At 44.8% G+C, this 23,130-nt stretch overlaps 30 pseudogenes; all 30 read right to left on the bottom strand.

The window, feature by feature from the left end:
• Nucleotides 1-6: 6 nt before the first annotated feature.
• LOC148254491 (5S ribosomal RNA) lies at nucleotides 7-125 on the bottom strand (annotated as a pseudogene).
• A 205-nt stretch (nucleotides 126-330) lies between these two features.
• Nucleotides 331-449, bottom strand: LOC148254490 (5S ribosomal RNA; annotated as a pseudogene).
• A 560-nt stretch (nucleotides 450-1,009) lies between these two features.
• LOC148254489 (5S ribosomal RNA) lies at nucleotides 1,010-1,128 on the bottom strand (annotated as a pseudogene).
• Nucleotides 1,129-1,333: 205 nt separating this feature from the next.
• Nucleotides 1,334-1,452, bottom strand: LOC148254488 (5S ribosomal RNA; annotated as a pseudogene).
• A 206-nt stretch (nucleotides 1,453-1,658) lies between these two features.
• LOC148254487 (5S ribosomal RNA) lies at nucleotides 1,659-1,777 on the bottom strand (annotated as a pseudogene).
• Nucleotides 1,778-1,980: 203 nt separating this feature from the next.
• LOC148254486 (5S ribosomal RNA) lies at nucleotides 1,981-2,099 on the bottom strand (annotated as a pseudogene).
• Nucleotides 2,100-2,304: 205 nt separating this feature from the next.
• On the bottom strand, nucleotides 2,305-2,423 carry LOC148254485 (5S ribosomal RNA; annotated as a pseudogene).
• A 560-nt stretch (nucleotides 2,424-2,983) lies between these two features.
• On the bottom strand, nucleotides 2,984-3,102 carry LOC148254484 (5S ribosomal RNA; annotated as a pseudogene).
• A 205-nt stretch (nucleotides 3,103-3,307) lies between these two features.
• On the bottom strand, nucleotides 3,308-3,426 carry LOC148254483 (5S ribosomal RNA; annotated as a pseudogene).
• A 205-nt stretch (nucleotides 3,427-3,631) lies between these two features.
• LOC148254482 (5S ribosomal RNA) lies at nucleotides 3,632-3,750 on the bottom strand (annotated as a pseudogene).
• A 668-nt stretch (nucleotides 3,751-4,418) lies between these two features.
• Nucleotides 4,419-4,537, bottom strand: LOC148254481 (5S ribosomal RNA; annotated as a pseudogene).
• Nucleotides 4,538-4,742: 205 nt separating this feature from the next.
• LOC148254480 (5S ribosomal RNA) lies at nucleotides 4,743-4,861 on the bottom strand (annotated as a pseudogene).
• A 205-nt stretch (nucleotides 4,862-5,066) lies between these two features.
• Nucleotides 5,067-5,185, bottom strand: LOC148254479 (5S ribosomal RNA; annotated as a pseudogene).
• A 2,663-nt stretch (nucleotides 5,186-7,848) lies between these two features.
• Nucleotides 7,849-7,966, bottom strand: LOC148254478 (5S ribosomal RNA; annotated as a pseudogene).
• A 1,161-nt stretch (nucleotides 7,967-9,127) lies between these two features.
• LOC148254477 (5S ribosomal RNA) lies at nucleotides 9,128-9,245 on the bottom strand (annotated as a pseudogene).
• An 839-nt stretch (nucleotides 9,246-10,084) lies between these two features.
• LOC148254476 (5S ribosomal RNA) lies at nucleotides 10,085-10,203 on the bottom strand (annotated as a pseudogene).
• Nucleotides 10,204-11,083: 880 nt separating this feature from the next.
• On the bottom strand, nucleotides 11,084-11,209 carry LOC148254475 (5S ribosomal RNA; annotated as a pseudogene).
• A 317-nt stretch (nucleotides 11,210-11,526) lies between these two features.
• Nucleotides 11,527-11,645, bottom strand: LOC148254474 (5S ribosomal RNA; annotated as a pseudogene).
• A 516-nt stretch (nucleotides 11,646-12,161) lies between these two features.
• On the bottom strand, nucleotides 12,162-12,280 carry LOC148254473 (5S ribosomal RNA; annotated as a pseudogene).
• Nucleotides 12,281-12,627: 347 nt separating this feature from the next.
• On the bottom strand, nucleotides 12,628-12,745 carry LOC148254472 (5S ribosomal RNA; annotated as a pseudogene).
• Nucleotides 12,746-15,258: 2,513 nt separating this feature from the next.
• LOC148254471 (5S ribosomal RNA) lies at nucleotides 15,259-15,377 on the bottom strand (annotated as a pseudogene).
• Nucleotides 15,378-16,157: 780 nt separating this feature from the next.
• On the bottom strand, nucleotides 16,158-16,276 carry LOC148254470 (5S ribosomal RNA; annotated as a pseudogene).
• A 206-nt stretch (nucleotides 16,277-16,482) lies between these two features.
• LOC148254469 (5S ribosomal RNA) lies at nucleotides 16,483-16,601 on the bottom strand (annotated as a pseudogene).
• Nucleotides 16,602-16,929: 328 nt separating this feature from the next.
• Nucleotides 16,930-17,048, bottom strand: LOC148254468 (5S ribosomal RNA; annotated as a pseudogene).
• A 328-nt stretch (nucleotides 17,049-17,376) lies between these two features.
• Nucleotides 17,377-17,495, bottom strand: LOC148254467 (5S ribosomal RNA; annotated as a pseudogene).
• Nucleotides 17,496-17,823: 328 nt separating this feature from the next.
• On the bottom strand, nucleotides 17,824-17,942 carry LOC148254466 (5S ribosomal RNA; annotated as a pseudogene).
• A 328-nt stretch (nucleotides 17,943-18,270) lies between these two features.
• LOC148254465 (5S ribosomal RNA) lies at nucleotides 18,271-18,389 on the bottom strand (annotated as a pseudogene).
• Nucleotides 18,390-19,928: 1,539 nt separating this feature from the next.
• Nucleotides 19,929-20,054, bottom strand: LOC148254464 (5S ribosomal RNA; annotated as a pseudogene).
• A 1,257-nt stretch (nucleotides 20,055-21,311) lies between these two features.
• On the bottom strand, nucleotides 21,312-21,429 carry LOC148254463 (5S ribosomal RNA; annotated as a pseudogene).
• A 791-nt stretch (nucleotides 21,430-22,220) lies between these two features.
• LOC148254462 (5S ribosomal RNA) lies at nucleotides 22,221-22,338 on the bottom strand (annotated as a pseudogene).
• Nucleotides 22,339-23,130: the final 792 nt, after the last annotated feature.

Raw genomic sequence — 23,130 nt, 5'->3', positions numbered from 1 at the left:
AAAAAATAGGTGCAACACGAGGATTTCCCAAGAGGTCACCCATCTGCGTACTACTCGCGCCCAAGCACACATAGCTGCGGAGTTCTGATGGGATCCGGTGCATTAGTGCTAGTATAATCACACCTGTTTAATTTCGCGCTGCAAATACATACACTCCTTCTCCTTTCTTCCCCCTCCCGTCATTTGTTTCCTTGTATGTGCGTACTGCACCTCTCGTTCTCATTTTAATATCAAGTAAAATACCACAGCACCGTGACTCACATTTGCGAATAAAACTGCGGACCATAATTCAAGTCGCGCGTAACGTCGAAAGAATCATCTGTAAAAAAATGGGTGCAACACGAGTACTTCCCAGGAGGTCACCCATCTTACTACTACTCTCGCCCAAGCAAACATAACTACAGAGTTCTGATGGGATCCGATGCATTAATGCTGGTATGATCGCACCTGTTTCATTTCGCGCTTCAAAAACACACAAACCTTCTCCTTCCATCCCCGCTCCCGTCATTTGTTTTCTTGTGCGTGCACACTACACCTCTGCTTCTCGTTCTAATATTAAGTAAAATGTCCCAACATCGTGACTCACATTTGCGAATAAACCAGTGGACCATAATTCTCGTCGCGCGTAACATCGAACGATCCAACTGAAAAAAATGGGTGCAACACGATGACTTCCCAAGAAAATGGGTGAAATATAAGGACTTCGCAGGAGGTCACCCATCCTAGTACTACTCTCGCCCAAGCACCCTTAACTACGAAATTGTGATAGAATCCGTTGCATTAGTACTGGTATGATCGATCATGTTTCATTCTACGCTGCAAATACATACACTCTTTCTCCTTCCATCCCCCCTCCTGTAATTTGTTTCCTTGTGCGTGCACTCTGGATCTCTCCTTCTCGTTCTAATATCAAGTAAAATGCCCCGGCACCGTGACTCACATTTGTGAATGAACCAGCGGTTCATAATTCCATTCGCGCGTAACGTCGAACGACCCATTTGAAAAAAAATAGGTGCAACACGAGGACTTCCCAATAGGTCACCCATCTGAGTACTACTCTCGCTCAAGCACACTTAACTGCGGAGTTCTGATAGGATCCGGTGTATTAGTGCTGGTATGATCACACCTGTTCCATTTTGCGCTGCAAATATATACACTCCTTCTCCTTTCTTCCCCCTCCCGTCATTTGTTTCCTGGTGCATTCACACTTCACCTCTCCTTCTCATTCTAATATCAATTAAAATGCCCCTGAGTCTTGACTCAAATTTGCGAATACACCAGCGGACCATAGTTCTAGTCCCGCGTAATGTCGAAACAATCATCTGAAAAAAAATGGGTGCAACACGAGAACTTCCCTAAAGGTAACCCATCCTTGCACTACTTTCGCCGAAGCACACTTAACTGCGGAGTTCTAATGGGATCCGGTGCATTTGTGCTGATATGATCACACCTGTCTCATTTCGTTCTGTAAATACATACACTCTTTCTTCTTCCCTCCCCCCTCCCATTATTTGTTTCCTTGTGCGTTCACACTGCACATCTCCTTCTCGTTCTAATATCGATTAAAATGCCCCTGCTTCTTGACTCACATTTGCGTGTAAACCAGCGGACCATAGTTCCAGTCGGGCGTAACGTCGAACGACTCGTCTAAAAAAAAATTATTGCAACACGAGGATTTCCCAAGAGGTCACCCATCCGAGTACAACTCTATCCCAAGCACACTCAACTGCAGAGATCTGATGGGATCCGGTGGATTAGTGCTGGTATGATTGCACCTGTTTAATTTTGCGCTGCATATACATACACTCCTCCTTTCTTCCCCCTCCCGTCATTTGTTTCCTTGTGCGTGCGCACTGCACCTCTCGTTCTCGTTCTAATATCAAGTAAAGTGCCACGGCGCCGTGACTCACATTTACGAATAAACCTACGAACCATAATTCAAGTCGCGCGTAACGTCGAAAGAATCATCTGCAAAAAACATGGGTGCAACATGAGTACTTCCCAGGAGGTCACCCATCCTACTACTACTCTCACCCAAGCAAACATAACTGCGAAGTTCTGATCGGATCCGGTGCATTAGTGTTGGTATGATCGCACCTGTTTCATTTCGCGTTTCAAAAACACACAAAATTTCTCCTTCCATCCCCGCTCCCGTCATTTGTTTTCTTGTGCGTGTACATTGCACCTCTTCTTCTCCTTCTAATATCAAGTAAAATGTCCCAATGTCGTGACTCACATTTGTGAATAAACCAGCGTACTATAGCTCCCGTCATGCATAACGTCGAACGATCCATATGAAAAAAATGGGTGCAACACAAGGACTTCCCAGGAGGTCACCCATCCTACTACTACTCTTGCCCAAGCAAACATAACTGCAGAGTTCTGATTGGATCCTGTGCATTAGCGCTGGTATGATCGCACCTGTTTCATTTCGCGTTTCAAAAACGCACAAACCTTCTCCTTCCATCCCCGCTCCCGTCATTCGTTTTCTTGTGCGTGCCCACTGCACCTCTGCTTCTCGTTCTAATATCAAGTAAAATATCCCAACGTCGTGACTCACATTTGCGAATAAACCAGCGGACCATAGTTCCCATCGCGCGTAATGTTGAACGATCCATCTGAAAAAAATGGGTACAACACGAGGACTTCCCAAGAAAATAGGTGAAATATAAGGACTTCGCAAGAGGTCACCCATCCTAGTATTACTCTCGCCCAAGCACCCTTAACTGCGGAGTTCTGATAGAATCCGTTGCATTAGTGCTAGTATGATCCGTCATGTTTCATTATGCGCTGCAAATACATACACTCTTTCTCCTTCCATCCCCCCTTCCGTCATTTGTTTTCTTGTGCGTGCACTCTACATCTCTCCTTCTCGTTCTAATATCAAGTAAAATGCCTCGGCACCGTGACTCACCTTTGAGAATGAACCAGTGGTTCATAATTCCATTCGCGTGTAACGTCGAACGACCCATCTTAAAAAAAATAGGTGCAACACGAGGACTTCCCAAGAGGTCACCCATCCGAGTACTACTCTCGCCAAAGCACACTTAACTGCGGAGTTCTGATGGAAACTAGTGCATTAGTGCTGGTATGATCGCACCTATTCCATTTCGCTCTGTAAATATATACAGTCCTTCTCCTTTCTTCCCCCTCCCGTCATTTGTTTCCTGGTGCGTTCACACTTCACCTCTCATTCTCATTCTAATATCAATTAAAATGCCCCTGAGTCTTGACTCACATTTGCGAATACACCAGCGGACCATAGTTCTAGTCCCGCGTAACGTCGAAACAATCATCTGAAAAAAAATGGGTGCAACACGAGAACTTCCCTAAAGGTAACCCATCCTTGTACTACTTTTGCCAAAGCACACTTAACTGCGGAGTTCTGATGGGATACGTTGCATTTGTGCTGGTATGATCGCACCTGTTTCTTTTCGTGCTTCAAATACATAAACTCATTCTCCTTCCCTCCCCCCTCCCATCATTTGTTTCCTTGTGCGTTCACACTGCACCTCTCCTTCTCGTTTTAATATCAATTAAAATACCCCTCTTCTTGACTCACATTTGCGTATAAACCAGCGGACCATAGTTACAGTCGCGCGTAACATCGAACGACCCGTCTGAAAAAAAATTGGTGCAACACGAGTACTTCCTAGGAGGTCACCCATTCGAGTACTACTCTCGCCCAAGCACACTTAACTGTGGAGTTCTAATGGGATCCGGTGCATAAGTGCTGGTATGATTGCACATGTTTAATTTCACGCTGCAAACACATACACTACTACCCTCGCCCAAGCAAACATGACTGCAGAGTTCTGATGGGATCTGATGCATTAGTGCTGGTATGATTGCACCTGTTTCATTTCGCCCTTAAAAAACATACAAACCTTCTCCTTCCATCCTCGCTCCTGTCATTTGTTTTCTTGTGCGTGCACAACACTGCACCTCTGCTTCTCGTTCTAATATCAAGTAAAATGTCCCAACGTCGTGATTCACATTTGCAAATAAACCAGCGGACCATAGTTCCTTTTGCGCGTACGTCGAACGATCCATCTAAAAAAAATGGGTGCAACACGAGGATTTCCCAAAAAAATAGGTGAAATATAAGGACTTCGCAAGAGGTCACCCATCCTAGTACTACTCTCGCCCAAGCACCCTTAACTGTGGCGTTCTAATAGAATCTGTTGCATTAGTGCTGGTAATATTGCTCATGTTTCATTCTGCGTTGTAAATAGATACACTCTTTCTCCTTCCATCCCCCCTCCCGTCATTTGTTTCCTTGTGCGTGCACTCTGGATCTCTCATTCTCGTTTTATTATCGAGTAAAATGCCCCGGCACCGTGACTCACCTTTGCAAAGGAACCAACGGTTCATAATTCCAGTCGCGCGTAATGTCGAACGACCTATCTGAAAAAAAATGGGTACAACACGAGAACTTCCGATGAGGTAATCCATCCTTGTACTACTTTCGCCAAAGCACACTTAACTGCGGAGTTCTGATAGGATCCGGTGCATTAGTGCTGGTATGATCGCATCAGTTTCATTCCGCGCTGCAAATACATACACTCCTTCTCCTTCCGTCCCCCTCCCGTCATTTGTGTCCTTATGCGTACACACTGTATCTCTCCTACTCGTTCTAATATCAAGTAAAATGCCCCGGCGACATGACTCACATTTGCGAATAAACCAGCAGATCATAGTTCTAGTCGCGTGTAAAGTCGAACGACCCATCTACAAATAAATTGGTGCAACACGAGGACTTCCCAGGAGGTCACCCATTCTAGTACTACTATCGCCCAAGCACACTTAACTGCAGAGTTCTGATGGGATCCGGCGCATTAGTGCTGGTATGATCACACCTGTTTAATTTCGCGCTGCAAATACATACACTCCTTCTCCTTTCTTCCCCCTCCCGTCATTTGTTTTCTTGTGCGTGCACACTGCACCTTTCATTCTCGTTCTAATATCAAGTAAAATGCCACGGCGCAGTGACTCACATTTGCGAATAAACTTGCGGACAATAATTCAAGTTGTGCGTAACGTCGAAAGAATCATCTGCAAAAAAATGGGTGCAACACGAGTACTTCCCAGGAGGTCACCCATCCTACTACTACTCTCGCCCAAGCAAACATAACTGCGGAGTTCTGATGGGATCCGGTGCATTAGTGCTGGTATGATCGCACTTGTTTCATTTCGTGCTTCAAAAACACACAAACCTTCTCATTCCATCCCCGCTCCCGTCATTTGTTTTCTTGTGCATGCACAGTGCACCTTTGCTTCTCGTTCTAATATCAAGTAAAATGTCCCAATGTCGTGACTCACATTTGCGAATAAACTAGCGGACCATAGTTCCAATCGCGCATAACGTCGAACGACCCATCTGTAAAAAAATTGGTGCAACGCGAGGATTCCCAGAAGGATACCCATCCTAGTACTACTCTCGCCCAAACATACTTAACTGCGAAGTTCTGACCGGATCCAGTGAATTAGTGATGGTATAATTGCGCTTATTTCATTACGCGCTGCAAATACATACACTCCATCTCCTTCTCTCCCCCCTCTTGCAATTTGTTTTCTTGTGTGTGCACACTGCACCTCTCCTTCTCGTTCTAATATACAGTAAAATACTCTGTCGTCGTGTCTCATATTTGCGAGTAAACCAGCGGACCATAGTTCCAATCACGCGTAACGTCGAACGCCCCATCTGAAAAAAATCGGTGCAACACTAGGACTTCCTAGGAGGCCACCATTGCTAGTACTACACTCGCCCAAACACAGTTAACTGCGGAATTTTGATGGGATCCGGTGCATTAGTGATGGTATAATGGCACATGTTTCATTCTGCGATGTAAATACCTACACTCTTTTTGCTTCCCTCTCCCCTCCCGTAATTTGTTTCCTTATGGGTGCATATTGCACCTCTTCTTCTCGTTTTAATATCAAGTAAAATGCCCCGGCGCCATGACACACATTTACAAATAAACAAGCAGAGTATAGTTCCAGTCACGCGAAACATTGAATGCCCCATCTGAAAAAAATAGGTGCAACACGAGAACTTCTCAGGAGGTAACCACTCCTAGTACTACACTCACCCAAGCACATTTAACTGCAGAGTTCTGATGGGATCCAGTGAATTAGTGATGGTATAATGGAACCTGTTTCATTCTGCACTGCAATTACCTGTTTCATTCTGCGTGCACGCTGCACCTCTGCTTCTCGTTCTAATATCAAGTAAAATGCCCTGGAGCCGTGACTCACATTTTTGAATAAACCAACGGACCATAGTTCCAGTCGCACGTAACGTCGAACGACCCATCTGCAAAAAAATGGGTGCAACACGAGTACTTCCGAGGAGGTCACCCATCCTAGAACTACTCTCGCCCAAGCAAACTTAAATGCGAAGTTCTGATTGGATCCGTTGCATTAGTGATGGTATGATCACACCTGTTTTATTCTGCTCTGTAAATACATACACTCCTAGTACTAGTGCAACACGAAAACTACCTAAAAGATCACCCATCCTAGTACTACTCTTGCCAAAGCACGCTCAACTATGGAGTTCGATGGGATTCAGTGCATTAGTGCTAGTATGATCGCACCTCTTCTATTTTGCGCTACAAATACATATACCCCTTCTTCCTCCCTCCCCCCTGTTATTTATTTCACTATGCGCGAACACCACACCTCTGTTTATAGTTCAAATATAGAGTAAAATGCTCTGGCGCCTCGACTCACGCCCAGATGAACAGACTACCCCCTGCACCTCGTTTTTGGTTATTCAACTATGTAAGATGCTCGTAATGACACTCTTATCACGTGGCGAATTATAAATGAATGCACAAAAAATATTAAGAAAAATGTCTTGGCGTTGTGACTCACTCCGAGGGACAATGGCTTTGATTGCGCATAATGTTTAACGTCCCGTCAGCAAAAAAACGAGTGGAACATGAGAACTTTCCAGGAGGTCACCCATCTTAGTACTACTTCCGCCCAAACACACTTAACTACGAAATTCGATGGGATCCAGTAAATTAGTGCAAGTATGGTTGCACCCCTTCAATTCCACGCTGCAAGTACATACACCACTTCTCCGTCCCTCACCCCTCCCGCCATTTGTTTCATTGTGCGCACACACCACACATCTGTTTCTAGTTTTAATATCAAACGAAATGCCCCAGCACCTCGACTCATGCCCAGATGAATGGATCGCCCGCCGTACCTTATTTTTCATTGTTATACTATGTAAGATAGTCGTAATGACACTCTTATCACGTGGTGGACTATAAATGAATGCACAAAAAATATTAAGCAAAATTTTCAAGCCCTGTGACTCACACCGGCAGACTGTGGCTCCGATCGCACTTAACATTTAACACCCCGTCTAAAAAAAACAGGTTTAACATGAGGACTTTCCAGGAGGTCACCCATCCTAGAACTAATCTTGCCCAAGCACGCTTGACTATAGAGTTCTGATGGGATCCTGTGCATTAGTGTTTGTATGATCGCAACTGTCCCATTCCCAACTGCAAATACATATAGCCCTTCTCCTTCCCTCCCCCTTCCCATCATTTATTTCGCTGTGCAGGCATACCGCATCTCTGCTTCTAGTTCTAATATAGAGCAAAATGCCATGTCGCTTCAACTCACACCCAGAAGAACGGAGGCCCCTTGCACCTCTTTTTTTGATTATTTTACTATGTAAGACTCTCGTAATGAGACTCTTATCATGTGGTGGACTACAAATAAGTGCACATAAAATATTAAGCAAATTGTTTTAACGTCGCCACTCATGCTGGCAGACTGTGGCTCCGATCGCGCGTAACTTTTGACACCCCATATGTAAAAAGACGGGTGCAACAAGAGAACTTCTCAGGAGGTCACCCATCCTAGTACTACTCTCGCCCAAGCACGCTTAACTACAGAGTTCGATGGGATCCGGTGTATTAAAGCTAGTATGATTGTACCCCTTCCATTCTGTGCTTCAAATGCATATACTCCTTCTCCTTCCCTCCCCTTACCTGTCATTTTTTTCGCTGTGCGCGCACACCGTACCTCTGTTTATAATTCTAATATCAAGCGAAATGTCCCGACACCTCACTCACGCCAGAAGAAAAGATCGCCCGTCGTACCTCATTTTTCTTTATTCTATTATCTAATATGCTCGTAATGACACTCTTATCACGTGGTAGACTATAAATGAATGCACGAAAAAATAGTAAGCAAAATTTTCTGGCAACACGACTCATGCAAGCGGAATGTGGCTCCAATCACATGTATCGTTTTCTGCCCTGTTTGCAAAAAGACAGTTCAACACGAGGACTTCTCAGGAGGTTACCGATCCTAGTACTACTTTCGCCCAAGCATGCTTTACTGCATAGTTCGATGGGATCTGGTGCATTAGTGCTGGTATGACCGCACCCCTTCCATTCCGCATTGTAAATACATATACACCTTCTCCTTTCCTCCCCTCCCCTGTCATTTTTTTGGCTGTGCGTGCACACTGAATCTCTGTTTCTAGTTCTAATATCAAGCAAAATGCCCAAGCGCCTCAACTTATGCCCAGATTAAAAGACCACCCGCCACACCTTTTTTTTTTCGTTATTCTACTATGTAAGATGCTCGTAAGGACTCTTTTATCATGTGGTGGACTATAAATGAGTGCACAAAAAAAAGTAAGCAAAATACCCCGGCGCGGCGACTCACGCCGGCAAATCGCGCGTAATGTTTGATGCCCTGTTTGCGAAAAGACTGTGTAACACAAGCACTTCCCAAGAGGGCACTCATCCTAGTACTACTCTCGCCCAAACATGCTTAACTGCAGATTATGATGGGATTCGATGTATTAGTGCTAGTATGATCCCACCCGTCCTATTCCTCACTTCAAATACATATACCCCTTCTCTTTCCCTCCCCCTTCCCATTATTTGTTTCATTCTATGTGGACACCGCACCTCTACTTCTAGTTGTAATATCAAACAAAATGCCCCGTTGTCTCGACTCACGCCCAGATAAACGGACCACCCACCGCACCTCTGTTTTGCTTGTTCTATTATCTACGATGCTCGTAATGACACTCTTATCACGTGGTGGACTATAAATGGATGCACGAAAAATATTAAGAAAAAGACGGGTGTAACACGAGAACTTCCCAAAGGTCACCCATCCTAGTAGTACTCTCGCCCAAACACACTTAACTGCAGAGTTCTAATGAGATCCGGTGCATTAATACTAGTATGATCGCACATGTTTCATTCTGCACTGCAAATACATACTCTCCTTCTCCTTCTTTCCTCCCTCCCGTCAATTATTTCCTTGTGCGTGCACATTGCACTTTTATTTATCGTTCTAATATTAAGTAAAATGCCCCAGCGCTGTGACTCACATTTGCGAAAAAACATGCAGACCATAGTTCCAGTCGTGCATAATATCAAACGATCCATCTACAAAAAAATGGGTGCAACACGACCAGGAGGTCACCACTTCTAGTACTACACTCACCCAAGCATATTTAACTCGGGAGTTCTTATGGGATCTGGTGCATTAGTGCTGGTATGATCGCACTTGTTTGCTTCTGCGCTGCAAATACATACACTCCTCCTCCTTCCCTCCCCGCTCCCGTAATTTATTTCTTTGTACGTGCACACTGCACCTCTCATTCTCGTTTTAATATCAAGTAAAATGCCCCAGTACCGTGACTCATATTTGCGAATAAACCAGCGGACTATAGTTCCAGTCGCGCATAACGTCGAACGACCTATCTGTAAAAACATAGGTGCAACACGAGTACTTCCTAGGAGGTCACCCATCGTAGTACTACTCTCGCCCAACACAGGAGTTCTGATGGGATCCGGTGCATTAGTGCTAGTATGATCGCACCTGTCTCATTCCGCGCTGCAAATACATACACTCCTTCTCCTTTCCTCCCATCTTTTCTCATTTATTTCCTTGTGCGTGCATATTGCATCTCTTCTTCTCGTTATAATATCAAGTAAAATGCCCCAGCACTGTGACTCACATTTATGAATAAAACAGCAGACTATAGTTCTACTCACGCGTAACGTCGAACAACCTATCTGCAAAAAAATGGGTGCAACACAAGGACTTCCCAGGAGGTCAACCATCCTAGTACTACTCTCTCCCAAGCACACTTAACTATGGAGTTCTGATGGGATCCGGTGCATTAGTGCTGGTATGATCGCATTTTTTTCATTCCGCATTGCAAATACATACACTCCTTCTCCTTCCCTCTCCCCTCCCGCCATTTGTTTTCTTGTGCGTGCACACTGCACTTCTCTTTCTCGTTCTAATATCAAGTAAAATGCCCCAACGCCATGACTCACATTTGCGAATAAACTAGTGGACCATAGTTCCAGTTGCTCGTAACATCGAACGACCCATCTCGACTCATGCCCATATGAACGGATCGCCCGCTGCCTCTCATTTTTTGTTGTTCTACTATTTAAGATGCTCGCAATGACACTCTCATAACGTGATGGGCTTTAATTGAATGCTGGAAAAATATTAAGAAAAATGCTCAGGTGCCGTGACTCACATTTGCAAATGAACCGGCAGACCATCACTCTGGTCCAGTTGAATGTTTAACGCTCCGTCTACAAAAAGAAGGGTGCAACACGAGAACTTCCTAGGAGATCACCTATCCTAGTACTAGTCTTACCCAAGCACACTTAACTACGGAGTTCAGATGCGATCCGGTGAATTAGTACTGGTATGATCGTACATGTTCTAGTTTGCGCCAAAAGTACATATACCCCTTCTCCTTCCTTGTCCCCTCTCGTTGTTAGTTTCACTATGCGCGCACCTTACCTCTGCATCTAATTCTAATATCAAGCAAAATACTCCGGCGCCTCCACTAATGCCCATGTGAACGGATAGCGCCGTACCTCATTTTTTGTTGTTTTACTATGTAATATGCTCGCAGACACTCTTATCAGGTGATGGGCTTTAATTGAATGCGCGAAAAATATTAAAAAAATGCCCTTTCGCCGTGACTCACTTTTGGGAATGAACTAGTGGACTGTCGCTCCGATCCCACGTAATGTTTAACGCCCAGTCTAAAAAAAGAAGGATGCAACACGAGAGTCGAGAGCTTCCCAGGAGGTAACCCATCCTAGTATTACTCTCGCCCAAGCACGCATAACTGCAGAGTTTTGATGGAATCCGGTGAACTAGTGCTGGTATGATCGCACCCTTTCTTGTTTGCACCGCAAATACATATGCCCCTTCTCCGTCCCTCTACCCTCCCGTCATTTGATTCGCTGTGCTCATACCTCACCTCTTCTACTAGTTTTAATATTAAACAAAATGCCCCGGTGCCTTGACTCATGCCCATATGAACGGATTGCCCACCGCACCTTATTTTTTGTGTTATATTATGTAAGGTGCTCGCAATGACACTCTTATCACGTGATTAGTTTTAATTGAATGTGCAAAAAATATTAAGCAAAATGCCCCGACGGACCGTCGCTCTGGTCCCGCGTAACATTTAATGCCCCATCTGTAGAAAGAAGAGTGCAACACGAGCAATTCCCAGAAGGTCACGCATCCTAGTACTACTCTCGCCCAAGAACGCTTGACTGCAGAGTTCTGATTAGATCCAGTGAACTAGTGCTGGTATGATCGCAATCGTTTTAGTTTGTGCCGCAAATACATATACCCCTTCTCGCTCGCTCTAACGCTCATTTAGTAGACAGCGAGTGGAGTGTATAAGCCCCTGACGAGAGAGGGGCAAGTACTACACGAGCTTTGTCTATGAAGTAGAGCGACCTCGTCTTGCTTGCTTCTGACGAAGCTTAACGCACTAGAAAAAAGAGGCTTGTATGGTAGGAAGACTACCCTTCCCTCTCCCTTCCCATCATTTATTTCGCTGTGGGCGCAACTCACCTTTGCTTCTAGTTCTAATATCGAGCGAAATGCCCCGACGCCTCGACTCATGTCTATATGAAACACCCGCTGCACCTCCTTTTTCATTGTTCTACTATGTAAGATGCTCGCAATGACACTCTCAACACGTGATGGGCTTTAATTGAATGCATGAAAAATATTAAGCAAAATGTTCCAGCACTGTGACTCACATTTGTGAATGAACCACCAGACCGTCGCTCTGGTCCCGCATAACATTTAATACCCCGTCTACAAAAAGAAGGGTGCAATACGAATACTTCCCAAGAGGTCACCCATCCTACTACTACTCTTGCTCAAGCATGCTTGACTGTGGAGTTCTTATAGGATCCGGTGAACTAGTGCTGGTATGATCGCACCCCTTCTAATTTGTGCCGCAAAGACATATACCACTTCTCCTTCCCTCTCCCTTCCTGTCATTTGTTTCGTTGTGCGCGCAACTCACCTTTGTTTCTAGTTCTAATATCGAGCGAAATGCCCCGGTGCCTCGACTCATGTCTATATGAATGAAACACCTGTCGCATCTCATTTTTTGTTGTTCTACTATGTAAGATGCTCGTAATAATAATCTTATCACGTGGTGGGCTATAATTGAATGCACGAATAATATTAAGCAAAATGCTCCGGCGTCGTGGCTCACGTTTGCGAATTAACCGGCGACTGTCTCTCTAGTACTGCATAACATTTAACGCCCCATCTAAAAAAAGAAGGGTGCAACATGGGAACTTCCTAGGAGATCACCCATCCTAGTACTACTCTCGCCCAAGCATGATTAACTACGAAGTTCGATGGGATCCGATGCATTACTGCTGGGATGATCGCACCCCTTCTATTTCGCGCTGCAAATACATATACCACTTCTCCTTCCCTCTCCCCTCTCATCATTTATTTTGTTGTGTACACACACCGCACCTCTATTTCTAGTTCTAATATCAAGTAAAATGCCAAAGAATCTCGACTCATGCTTAGATGAACAGACCGCCCGCCATAACTCTATTTTCATTGTTCTACTATGTAAGATAATCGTAATGACATTCTTATCTCGTGATGGACTATAAATGAATGCATGAAAAATATTAAGCAAAATGTCCCAATGCCACGACTCATACTGACAGACTGTCGCTCTGGTTATGCGTAATATTTAACGCCTCATCCATAAAAAGACGGGTGGAACACGAGGACTTCGCAAGAGGTCACCCATCCTAATACTGTTTTCACCGGAGCACGCTTAACTGCAGAGTTCGACAGGATCCGATGTATTAGTGTTGGTATGATCGCACCCCTTCTATCTGTGCTGCAAATACATATATCCCTTCTCCTTCCCTCCCCCCTCCTGTCATTTGTTTCGCTGTGCATGCACACTACACCTCTGTTTCTAGTTCTAATATCAAGCGAAATTTTCGGGCACCTCGACTCATGCCTAGATAAACAGATTGCCTGTCGTACCTCGTTTTTCATTGTTCTACTATGTAAGATGCTCGTAATGACACTCTTATCACGTGGTGGACTATAAATGAATGCACGAAATATATTAAGCAAAATATTCTGGCACCACGGCTCATGCCGACGGACTATGGCTCCTATTGCGCATAACGTTTAACACCCCATCTGTAAAAAGACGGGCGCAACACGAGGATTTCCCAAAAGATCACCCATCCTAGTACCACTCTCGCTAAAGCACGCTCAACAATGGAGTTCGATGGGATCTGGTGCATTAGTGATAGTATGATTGCACTTCTTCTATTTTGCACTACAAATACATATACCCCTTCTCCCTCCCTCCCCCACCTGTTATTTGTTTCGCTATGCACGAACACCGCACCTCTGCCTATAGTTCTAATATAGAGCAAAATGCTTCGGCGCCTCGACTCATGCCCAGATGAACGGACTACCCTCTGCACCTCATTTTTCGTTATTCTACTATGTAAGATGCTCGCAATGACACTCTTATTACGTGGCGAACTAAAAATGAATGCACGAAAAATATTAAGAAAAATGTCTTGGCGTTGCGACTCACTCCGAGGGACAATGGCTTTGATCACGCATAATGTTTAACGTCCCGTCAGCAAAAAAATTTGTGGAAGATGAGAACTTTCTTGGAGGTTACCCATCCTAGTACTACTTCCGCCCAAACACACTTAACTACGAAATTCGATGGGATCCAGTGCATTAGTGCAGGTATGATCGCACCCCTTCAATTCAACGCTGCAAATACATATACCCCTTCTCTTTCCCTCCCCCCTCTCGTCATTTGTTTCGTTGTGCGTACACACCACACCTTTGTTTCTAGTTCTAATATCAAGCGAAATACCCCAGCACCTCGACTCACGTCTAGATGAATGAATCGCCCGCATTACAAATACATATATTCTTTCTCCTTTCCTCCCCTCTCCTGTCATTTTTTTCACTGTTCGCGCATACTGCATCTCTGTTTCTAGTTCTAATATCAAGCAAAATGCCCCAGCGCCTCGAGTTATGCCCAGATTAAAGGACCACTCGCTGCACCTTTTTTTTCGTTGTTCTACTGTGTAAGATGCTTGTAATGACTCTGTTATCACGTGGTGGACTATAAATGAGTGCACAAAAAAAAGTAAGCAAAATGCCCCGGCATGACCATTCACGCTGACAAATGAACCAGTGGACTATGGCTCCAGTCGCGTGTAACGTTTGATGCCCTGTCTGCAAAAAGACGGGTGTAACACAAGCACTTCCTAGGAGGTCACTCATCTTAGTACTACTCTCACCCAAACACACTTAACTCCGGAGTTTTAATTTGATAAGGTGAATTAGTGATGGTATGATCGCAAATGTTTCATTCTGTGCTGCAAATACATACACTCATTCTCCTTCCCTCCCCTCTCCCGTCATTTCCTTCATTGTGTGTGCAAACTGCACCTCTCCATCTCGTTCTAATATCAAGTAAAATGCTCCGGTGCTGTCACTCACATTTGCGAATAAATCACAGGACCATAGTTTCAGTCGCACGTAACGTCGAAGGACCCATCTGTAAAAAAATGGGGGAAACACGAGGACTTCCCAAGAAGTCACCCATCCTAGTACTACTCTAGCCGAAGCACACTTAACTACGGAGTTCTAATTTGATCCGGTGAATTAGTGATGGTATGATCGCAAATGTTTCATTTTGCACTACAAATACATACACTCCTTCTCATTCCCTCCCCACTCTCCTCATTTGTTTTCTTGTGCGTGTAAACTGCACCTCTCTTTCTCGTTCTAATATCAAGTAAAATGCTCCGGTGCCATCACTCACATTTGCGAATAAACCAGTGGACCATAGTTTCAGTCGAGCATAACGTCGAAGGATCCATCTATAAAAAATGGGTGAAACACGAGAACTTCCCAGGAGGTCACCCATTCTAGTACTACTCTCGCCCAAGCACACTTGACTGCAGAGTTCTGATGGTATCCAGTGCATTAATGCTTGTTTGATCGCACCTGTTTCATTCCGCGCTGCAAATACATACACTCCATCTCCTTCCCTCCCCCCTCCCATCATTTGTTTCCTTGTGCGTGCACACTTCACCTCTGCTTCTCGTTTTAATAAAATGCCCCGGCGCCGTGGCTCTTATTTGTGAATAAATCAGCGGGCCATAGTTCCAGTCACGCGTAACATCGAACGGCCCATCTGCAAAAAAATAGGTGCAACACGAGAACTTCCCAAGAGGTCACTAATTCTAGTACTACTCTCGCCCAAGAACACTTAACTAGGGAGTTCTGATGGGATCCGGTGCATTAATGTTGTAATGTCGAACGACCCATCTGCAAAAAATTGGGTGAAATACGAGAACTTTCCAAGTGGTCACCCATCCTAAGACTATTCTCGCCCAAGAACACTTAACTGCGGAGTTCTGATGGGATCCAACGATTTAGTGCTGGTATGATCGCTCGTATTTCATTTTGCACTGCAAATACATACATTCCATCTCCTTCCCTCCCCACTCCAGTCATTTGTTTCTTTGTACTTGCACACTGCGCCTCTCTTTCTCGTTCTAATATCAAGTAAAATGCCCTGACACTATGACTTACATTTGGGAATAAACCAGTGGACCATAGTTCCAGTCGCGCATAACGTCGAACGACCAATCTGTGAAAAAATAAGTGCAACGTGAGAACTTCCCACGAGGTCACTCGTCGTAGTACTACTCTGCCCAAGCAAACTTAACTGCGGAACATAGTTCCAGTCATGCGTAACGTCGAACGATCCATCTGCAAAAAAATAGGTGCAACACGAGGACTTCCCAGGAGGTCACCCATTCTAGTACTACTCTCGCCCAAGCACACTTAGCTACGGAGTTATGATGGGATCTGGTGCATTAGTGATGGTATAATGGCACCTATTTCATTATGCGATGCAAATACATACACTCCTTCTCCTTCCCTCCCCCCTCCCGTCATTTGTTTCCTTATGCCTGCACAGCGCACCTCTGCTTCTCGTTCTAATATCAAGTAAAATGCCCCGGCATCGTGACTCTTATTTGTGAATAAACAAGCGGACCATAGTTCCAGTCATGCGTAACGACGAAAGACCCATCTGCAAAAAAATAGGTGCAACAAGAGGACTTCCCAGGAGGTCACCTATTCTAGTACTACTCTCGCCCAAGCAAACTTAACTACGGACTTTTGATGGGATCCGGTGCATTAGTACTGGTATGATCGCACTTGTTTCATTCCATGCTACAAAAACATACACTTTTTCCCCTTCCCTCCCCCTTCCCGTCCTTTGTTTCCTTGTGCGTGCACACTGCACCTCTCCTTCTCGTTCTAATATCAAGCAAAATGCTCCGGCGCCGTGATTCACATTTGCAAATAAACCAGCAGACCATAGTTCCAGTCGCACTTAACGCCGAACGACCCATCTGTAAAAAAATAAGTGCAACACGAGAACTTCCCAGGAGGTCGCTCATCGTAGTACTACTATGCCTAAGCACACTTAACTGCGGACCATAGTTCCAGTCGTGCGTAATGTCGAACGAACCATATGCAAAAAAATAGGTGCAACACGAGGACTTCGCAAGAGGTCACCTATTCTAGTACTACTCTCGCCTAAGCATACTTAACTGCGAACTTCTGATGGGATCCGGTGCATTAGTGCTGGTATGATCGCACTTGTTTCATTCCATGCTGCAAATACATACACTCTTTCTCCTTCCCTCCGCCCTCCCGTCGTTAGTTTCCTTTTGCATGCACACTACACCTCTCCTTCTCGTTCTAATATCAAGTAAAATGCCCCGGCACCATGACTCACATTTGCGAAAAAACCAGCAGAACATAGTTCTTGTCGCACGTAATGTCAAACGACCCATCTGTAAAAAAATAAGAGCAACACGAGAACTTCCCAAGAGGTCACCCATCGTAGTACTACTTTGCCCAAACACACTTAACTGCGGACCATAGTTCCAGTCGTGCGTAACGTTGAACGACCCATATGCAAAAAAATAGGTGCAACACGAGGACTTCCTAGGAGGTCACCTATTCTAGTACTACTCTCGCTCAAACATACTTAACTGCGGACTTCTGATGGGATCCGGTGCATTATTGGTGGTATGATCACACTTGTTTCATTCTGTGTTACAAATACATACACTCTTTCTCCTTCCCTCCCCCCTCCCGTCATTTATTTCCTTGTGTGTGCACACTGCGACCCTCCTTCTCGTTCTAATATCAAATAAAATGCTCTGGTGCCGTGACTCATATTTGCGAATAAACCAGCGGACCATAGTTCCAGTCGCGCGTAATGTCGAACAACCAATCTGTAAAAAAATAAGTGCAACACGAGAAATTTCCAGGAGGTCACCCATCGTAGTACTACTCTGCCCAAGCACACTTAACTACAGACCATAGTTCCAGTCATGCGTAACGTTGAACGACCCATCTGCAAAACAATAGGTGCAACACGAGGACTTCCTAAGAGGTCACCCATTCTAGTACTACTCTCGCCCAAGCAAACTAAACTGCAGACTTATGATGGGATCCGGTGCATTAGTGCTGGTATGATCGCACTTGTTTTATTTCGCACTGCAAATACATACACTCATTCTCCTTCCCTCCCCCCTCTCGTCATTTATTTTCTTGTGTGTGCACATTGCACCTCTCCTTCTCGTTCTAATATCAAATAAAATACCCCAGCGTCATGACTGACATTTATGAATAAACCAGCGAACCATAGTTCCAGTCGCGCGTAATGTCGAACGACCCATCTATTAAATAATAAGTGCAACACGAGAACTTCCCACGAGGTCACCCATCGTAGTACTACTTTGCCCAAGTACACTTAACTGCGGACCATAGTTCCAGTCGTGCGTAATGTCGAATGACCCATCTGTAAAAAAATTGGTGCAACACGAGGACTTCCCTAGAGGTCACCCATTCTAGTACTACTCTTGCCCAAGCACACTTAACTGCGGACTTCTGATGGGATCTGATGCATTAGTGCTGGTATGATCGCACTTGCTTCATTCCGCGCTGCAAATACATACACTTTTTATCCTTCGCTCCCCCCCTCCCGTCATTTGTTTTCTTGTGCGTGCACACTCCACCTCTCCTTCTCGTTCTAATATCAAGTAAAATACCCCGACGTCATGACTCACATTTGCGAATAAACCAGCGGACCATAGTTCCAGTCGCGCGTAGCGTCGATCGACCCATCTGTTAAAAAATAAGTGCAACACAAGAACTTCCCTGGAGGTCACCCATTGTAGTACTACTTTGCCCAAACACACTTAACTGCAGACCATAGTTCCAGTCGTGTGTAACATCAAACGACCCATCTGTAAAAAAATAGGTGTAATACGAGGACTTCCCAGGAGGTCACCTATTCTAGTATTCCCCCATCCTATCATTTGTTTCTTTGTGCATGCACACTGCACCTCTTTTTTTCATTATAATATCAAGTAAAATTCTCCGGTGTCATGACTCACATTTGCGAATAAACTAGTGGACCAAAGTTCCAGTCGCATGTAACGTCGAACGACCTATCTGTAAAAAAATAAGTGAAACACGAGGACTTCCCAAGAGGTCACCCATTCTAGTACTACTCTCGCCCAAGCACACTTAACTGCGTAGTGATGATGGGATCTTGTGCATTAGTGCTGATATAATGGCACCTGTTTCATTCTGCGATGCAAATACATACACTCCTTCTCCTTCTCTCTCCCCTCCCGTCATTTGTTTTCTTGTGCGTGCACACTGCACCTCTGCTTCTCGTTCTCATATCTAGTAAAATGCCCCTGCGCCAGGACTCTTATTTGTGAATAAACCAGCGAGCCATAGTTCTAGTCGCGCATAAGGTCGAACGACCAATCTGCAAAAAAATGGGTGCAACACGAGTACTTCCCAGGATTCTAATACTACTCTCGCCCAATGACACTTAACTACAGAGTTCTTATGGGATCTGGTGCATTAGTGCTGATATGATCACACCTGTTTCATTCCGTACTGCAAATACATATACTCCTTCTCCTTCCCTCCCCTCTCCTGTCTTTTATTTCCTTGTGCGTGCACACTGCACCTCTCCTTCTCGTTCTAATATTAAGTAAAGTTTTTCGGCGCTGTGACTCACATTTGCGAATAAACCAGTAAACCATAGTTCCAGTCGCGCATAATGTCAAACGCCCCATCTGAAAAAAATAGGTGCAACACAAGGACTTCCCAGGAGGTCACAACTTCTAGTACTACACTTGCCTAAGCCTATTTAGCTGTGGAGTTCGGTTCGTTGTGCGTGCACCTCACCTCTGCATCTAATTCTAATATCAAGCGAAATACCCTGGCGCTTCGTCCTGTGCCCGTATGAAAGGATAGTGCCGCACCTCATTTTTTATTGTTCTACTATGTAATATGCTCGCAGACACTCTTATCACGTGATGGGTTTTAATTGAATGCGCGAAAAATATTAAACAAAATGCTCTGATGCCGTGACTCACGTTTGCGAATGAACCGGTGGACCGTCACTCCAGTCCCACGTAACATTTAACGCCCAGTCTGAAAAAAGAAGGATACAACACGAGAGCTGAGAGCTTCCCAGGAGGTAACCCATCCTAGTACTACTCTCGCCCAAGCATGCATAACTGCAGAGTTCTGATGGAATCTGGTGAACTAATGCTGGTATGATCACACCCTTTCTTGTTTGCGCCGCAAATACATATGCCCCTTCTCCTTCCCTCTCCCCTCCCGTCATTTGATTCGCTGTGCGCACACCTCACCTCTTTTTCTAGTTCTAATATTAAACGAAATGCTCTGGCGCCTCGACTCATGACCATATGAATGGATCGCCCACCGCACCTCATTTTTTGTTGTTATATTATATATGGTGCTCATAATGATACTCTGATCACGTGATTGGTTTTAATTGAATGTGCAAAAAATATTAAACAAAATGCTCCGGCGCCGTGACTCACGTTTGTGAATTAAGCGGCGATTGTCGCTCTAGTTCCGCGTAACATTTAACGCCCCATCTGCCAAAAGAAGGGTGCAACATGAGAACTTCCTAGGAGATCACCCATCCTAGTACTACTCTCGCCCAAGCATGATTAACTATGAAGTTCAATGGGATCTGATGCATTAGTGCTGGTATGATCGCACACCTTTCATTCCGCGCTGCAAATACATATACCACTTCTCCTTCCCTCTCCCCTCTCATCATTTATTTTGCTGTGCGCGCACACCGCACCTCTGTTTCTAGTTCTAATATGAAGTGAAATGCCAAGGATCTCAACTCATGCCTAGATTAACAGACCACCTGTCACAACTCTATTTTTATTGTTCTACTATGTAAGATAATCGTAATGACATTCTTATCTCGTGATGGACTATAAATGAATGTATGAAAAATATTAAGCAAAATGTCCAAATGCCGCGACTCACACTGGCGGACTGTCGCTCCAGTCACGCGTAATTTTTAACGCCCCGTCCATAAAAAGACGGGTGGAACACGAGGACTTCACAGGAGGTCACCCATCCTAATAGTACTTTCACGAGAGCACGCTTAACTGCGGAGTTCAACAAGATCTGATGCATTAGTGTTGGTATTATCGCACCCCATCCATTTCATGCTACAAATACATATACCCCTTCTCCTTCCCTCCCCCCTCCCGTCATTTGTTTCGCTGTGCATGCACACTACACCTCTGTTTCTAGTTCTATTATCAAGCGAAATGTCTGGGCACCTCGACTCACGCCTAGATAAACGGACCACCTGTCGTACCTCATTTTTTATTGTTCTACTATGTAAGATGCTTGTACTAACACTCTTATCATGTGGTGGACTATAAATGAATGGACGAAAAATATTGAGCAAAATATTCTTGTGCCATGACTCATGCCGGCGGACTACGGCTCCTATTGCGCATAACGTTTAACACCCCATCCGTAAAAGACGGGCGCAACACGAGAACTTCCCAAAAGATCACCCATCCTAGTACTACTCTCGCCAAAACACGCTCAACTACGGAGTTCGTTAGGATCCGATGCATTAGTGCTAGTATGATCGCACCTCTTCTATTTTGCGCTACAAATACATATACCCCTTCTCCCTCCCTCCCCCTCTGTTATTTGTTTCGCTATACGCGAACACTGCACCTCTGCTTATAGTTCTAATATAGAACAAAATGCTCATGCGCCTCGACTCACGCCCAGATAAATGGATTATCCCCTACACCTCGTTTTTCGTTATTCTACTATGTAAGATGCTCGTAATGACAATCTTATCACGTGGCAAACTATAAATGAATGCACGAAAAATGTTAAGAAAAATGACTTGGCGTTGCGACTCACTCCGAGGGACAATGGCTTTAATCGCGCATAATGTTTAATGTCCCGTCTTTAAAAAAATGAGTGGAACATGAGAACTTTCCAGGAGGTCACCCATCCAAGTACTACTTCCGCCCAAGCACACTTAACTACGAAATTCGATGGGATCCAGTGCATTAGTGCAGGTATGATCGCAACACTTACATTCCACGCTGTAAGTACATATACCCCTTCTCCTTCCCTCCCCCCTCCCGTCATTTGTTTCGTTGTGCACACACACCACACCTCTATTTCTAGTTCTAATATCAAGCGAAATACCCCGGCACCTCGACTCACGCCCAGATGAATGGATCGCCCGCCGTACCTCATTTTTTTTTATTCTACTATGTAAGATATCGCAATGACACTCTTTTCACGTGGTAGACTATAAATGAATGCATGAAAAAATAGTAAGCAAAATTTTCTGGCGATGCAAATCACACCAGCGGATTGTGGCTCCGATCACATGTATCGTTTTACGCTCCATTTACAAAAAGACAGTGCAACACGAGGACTTCTCAGGAGGTTACCGATCTTAGTACTACTCTCGCCCAAGCATGCTTAACTGTATAGTTCGATGGGATCTGGTGCATTAGTGCTGGTATGATCACACCCCTTCCATTCCGCATTGCAAATACATATATCCCTTCTCTTTTCCTCCCCTCTCCTCTCATTTGTTTTCGCTGTGCGCCCACATTGCATCTCTGAAGACTAAGATGTCATCGATGAACACGATAATAAATTGATCCAAAACTCTCTGAAGACTCTGTTCATTAGATCCATAAAGATGCCCGGGGCATTGGTTAGCTTGAATGGCATGACTAGGAACTCATAGTGTCCGTACCTGGTTCGAAAGGCCGTCTTAGGGATGTCTTCTGTTCTTATTTTCACCTGATGGTAACCTGATCGCAGGTCTATTTTGGAGAAGACTTGTGCACCCTGCAGCTGATCGAAGAGGTCATCAATCTTGGGAAGGGGATATTTGTTCTTAACTGTGATCTTGTTCAATCCTCTATAATCAATACACAGTCTCAATGTTCCATCTCCCTTCCTGGCAAAAGTGACTCCGGCACCCCAAGGGGACACACTTTGTCTAATAAAACCACTTTCTTGCAATTCAGTGATCTATTTCCTCAACTCTTCCGGAAGAATGCGGCTCATGCGGTAAGGAGCAAACGAAATGGGTTGGGTGCCTAGCTGTAGGTCTATAGTGAACTCGACTTCCCTGTCCACTGGCAGTCCGGGTAGTTCATCCGGAAACACATCTGAAAAGTCTCGGACTACCAGAATCTCTTGGATACAAATTTCCTTCTTGGACTTGCCCTGTACCACGTCCGGGTCAGTGTCGGCATCCTGCTGGGTAAGGTTGTAAACCCTGCCCTGAAAAGGAGGTCCTCCTTGGTTCTG

This window comes from Carica papaya, chromosome 5, assembly GCF_054855325.1.
Source record: "Carica papaya isolate Zhongbai chromosome 5, ASM5485532v1, whole genome shotgun sequence".
In the NCBI taxonomy this organism is placed as follows: Eukaryota; Viridiplantae; Streptophyta; class Magnoliopsida; order Brassicales; family Caricaceae; genus Carica; species Carica papaya.
This window is presented reverse-complemented; position numbering and strand designations above follow the sequence as displayed.